The sequence below is a fragment of the Galeopterus variegatus genome, unplaced genomic scaffold (genome assembly GCF_000696425.1).
Source record: "Galeopterus variegatus unplaced genomic scaffold, G_variegatus-3.0.2 Scaffold17892, whole genome shotgun sequence".
NCBI lineage: Eukaryota > Metazoa > Chordata > Mammalia > Dermoptera > Cynocephalidae > Galeopterus > Galeopterus variegatus.
The window spans coordinates 5,707-9,323 of record NW_007744003.1 but is presented as its reverse complement, the minus strand read 5'-3'; the positions used below and the strand labels follow the sequence as shown (position 1 = coordinate 9,323).

General features: G+C 30.4%; 1 long non-coding RNA gene across 1 annotated transcript; it reads left to right on the top strand.

Annotated features, from left to right (window-relative positions):
• Positions 1-440: 440 nt before the first annotated feature.
• On the top strand, positions 441-2,647 carry LOC103582785. Its single transcript, XR_549785.1, has 2 exons — positions 441-568; positions 2,236-2,647. It is a non-coding gene; the product is annotated as an uncharacterized LOC103582785 (long non-coding RNA).
• The last annotated feature ends 970 nt before the right edge of the window (positions 2,648-3,617 follow it).

Below are 3,617 nucleotides of genomic sequence, written 5' to 3'. Positions count from 1 at the left end.
TCAGAGTTCATTCTGTATGCAAATGGTAAATCTCCTATTTTTCCCCATGTTGTTAAGGCAGACTCAAGTCATGCTTTGAACACAAGGGATATAATTGACAGTTATACTTTCGTAGTCTTGTTCTTTGAAAAATTGTCCTAAAATATCCAAGTTTTTAATATTTTTTTAAATAGTCATTGATTGTATTTATTGTGACCCCACAGTAAGAAAGTCATTGGAACCCAGCACATGTAACTATACAAATAAGAGTATGGAACAGGACAGTCCTGTATTTTTAACCATGCAATATATTGAACACAAGTGAATATAATGGAAAACCTGTTAAAGTATTTATGCTGTAGTTTCTTCCTTGTTGAGTCACAGTTAGTATTTAGGTTTCATATAAATAATATTTCTATCTATTAATTTGTAACATGGCAATTGCAATTTCTTTTAAGGGCACAATTAGAGAATGAAAAGAAGAAAAGAGAAATAGCAGAAAAAGAAAAGGAAAGAATAGAACGTGAAAAGGAAGAGCTAATGGAACGTCTAAGGCAGATTGAAGAACAGACAATGAAAGCTCAGAAAGGTAAAAGTTTTTTTTCTGACAGTAGATTGAAAATAGTTGCTCTGTTATCAGACTGTAGTATTTCCTTGCTACTATTGAATTTTATTTGTATAATGTAGTACAGTCATATTGTCAAATGAATACTTGGTGGAATCACATCGTAAACATGTTTAAGGCATATTCGATTACATTGTGCTCATGTTCTTTTTAATTTATTTAAACACATAAAATATTTTTCATGTGTACTCTTGTTATATATTGTAAATGACTATATATATTAATTTATACCTATTACTGTTCAGAGTTCCATAAGCAAAAACACATATTCTATATTTTTTGGCTTTTAAAGAAAAGTATTTATGCAGTGCTTTATGGATATTCAAGTACTTTAAGGCATTTAAGTAGCAACATTTTCAGCTATTTTGACTATATACACTTTTTTGGAGCACAACTCCTAAAAAAGATATGATTTCAGTGTATTAGAAAATATACAACATGTAGACATGTTATGTTTTTTGTTTGTTTTTGGTAACGTGTTTGTAAGAACTTAGTTCCTAGGTGGCATTTAACCGAAATGTTACAGTATATAGAAAGAATCCATTGGATTTGTAATGTGTGGATTATATTAAGTAACGCTAGGATATACTACTTTCACACAGCAAATAGTGGAGAAAGCAAAAGAAGAAAAGTTATTGTGCAAAATAAAATGTTTTGCTTCTCAGGGAGTAACGAGAAATCTGCCCTGTTTATAAAACTAGATTTAGCATCTGCTTTCCTAACAACTAGTAGAACCAGCTATTTATTTCTATTGGAAGTAGCCAATAAACTTATTTAAAGTTTATTTTCATTCCGTACACCAGCCTACTGTGGTGGGGAGATGCTCTTGAGCAGTAGGTAGAATAATTTGTAATTGCGTAGTTAGAGGAGGAAGTCACAAAGATTGCTATAAATCTGTAAGCTGGTTGATCATTCCAATTCCAAGAGCACTGGAAACAATATTTCTAAGAGAAGAAATAGAACAAAAGCCCCTGGGTTTTATTCTGACTAATCGGCAGCCTCACTTCTCAGAGCTATAAAAGACCTAAAAACTAATTTAGTTCAAAGCCCAAGGGTAATAAAGCTTTTGTTTGGAGGCCACAATTCAGGGGCAGAACTTGTCTCCTGAATTCCAACTTGGTGCTGTTTCTTCCACTCTAGGTGCTTTTTTTAATCAATTAAAAGAGACAATTATGATGTGCCTAGATTATGCTGCATTCTAGGAATATAAATACATAGCATACAAAAAAATACGTGTAGTTGGCAAAAATATATACATAAAAATATTAATAAAGTGAGATAATGTGTACAAAGTGACATGTGAATAGTATAAACAATACTTTTAGAGGAAGAATGCTGTTGTAAAAAAAATGGATTACACTAAAATGTGTTTTAAAAGGAAAGTTTAAAAACATTGATGATATTGGTCTGATTTTATTTATTTATTTTTGGCAATGGCCAGTACAGGGATCCAGACCATTGACCTTGGTGTTATTAGATCGTGCTCTAACCAACTTAGCTAAACAGCCAGCCTTTTTTTTTTACTGGTCTGATTTTTAAAGAAAAGATTGAATTATAAAACTTTTTCATTTACATAACACCTTTTCTGAGAAAATATCTACTTACTAAATCTTTCAATCTCATTTATTTAGGTTGTATAATAAAAATATTAATAATTTACATACAGAAAACTCCTCAAGTAAAGAAGCACTAAAAAATATAAGGAAGACAGAACTTAAGAAAGAATATAGAGCATCCCTATCAAGACAATTTCAGATCAGTCATCTTAAGGCAAAGGACATCCAAGTTGTTTTTTGTTTTTGCTTTGTTTTTCTAATAAAGCTTTCACAGGCTACCTTAAAATCTGCATGATTATCTTGTAATTTATGCTAAATTCTCATTCAAATGCAGTAACTTTGCCCATATTTAACTCATGATATTTAGTAGATTAACTTGTAATTTTTCATTGAAGAAGAAACTTTAATACTTTATTATTATTAGAAAAAATTTTTTATTGATGTCTTTATTATTTCATATCAATCATTAAACAGAACTATTTTTCCACTTTACATTTCCATAATGAATTATTGTTAAATTGTTTATCTTTTTTGTCATTTTTTAACCATCTTGAAGATAACGTTGGTAACAATATTTGAGATGTAATATAGCCAGACCTGCATTTGGTTGCCGTTTCAACAAATGTTGAAGTGAATTCCCATTTTCAAGAAGACAAACAATAGGAAAGAGTTGGAGTATAATGATTTCATTCATTCTGGATACTTATTAAGCGCCTTGTGTATAGTAGGCACTGTTCTAAGTATTGCGGATAGAGTACTGAACAGATGAGGAGGTCCCTACTCTCATGGAGCTTACATTTTATTGAGGGAAGACACAGTAATAAATAATAAAATCATTTTATGTGGTTTTAAGTGCTGTCAGGGAAGTAAGCATGATAATGTTTTAAAAGCAGTAGTTGTGGGCAGGAGGGGGATGTCCTTTCTAGATGGAACATGTTATTTACAATTAGGAACAAAGGTTTAATTCTGTCATTAACTTAGAACATGACCATAAGCAAGTCATTTTAACCTCTCAGTTTCCTTACGTTCCTATTCCTAAAATGGATATCAATTATCCCTAACTTAGTGTACTGAGGTTTTTTAAAAATTTATGGTTGTATTTTTTTAAAAAAGAAACTTTTTCATTGAAATAAAGATAGATACAGTAATGTACATAGCTCTTTAGGTGTAAGGCTCAATGAAATTTTACAGAGTATATTTATTCCTGTAACTACCCAGAATAAGATACAAAACATTAACTGCACTCCTGCACTCAGGGAGTCTCCCTTTTACCTTTTCTCACTCATTTTTTTTTTTAACCCCAGCTTTGATTTATATCATTCTTACTTGTATATCATCATAGAGTTTAGTGTTGCCTATTTTTTTCTAATAGCTTTTTGAGATGTAATTTACATGCTGTACAATTACCCATTTATTTTATTTTATTTTTTTCTCTTTTTCATTTTTAATTTTTAAAA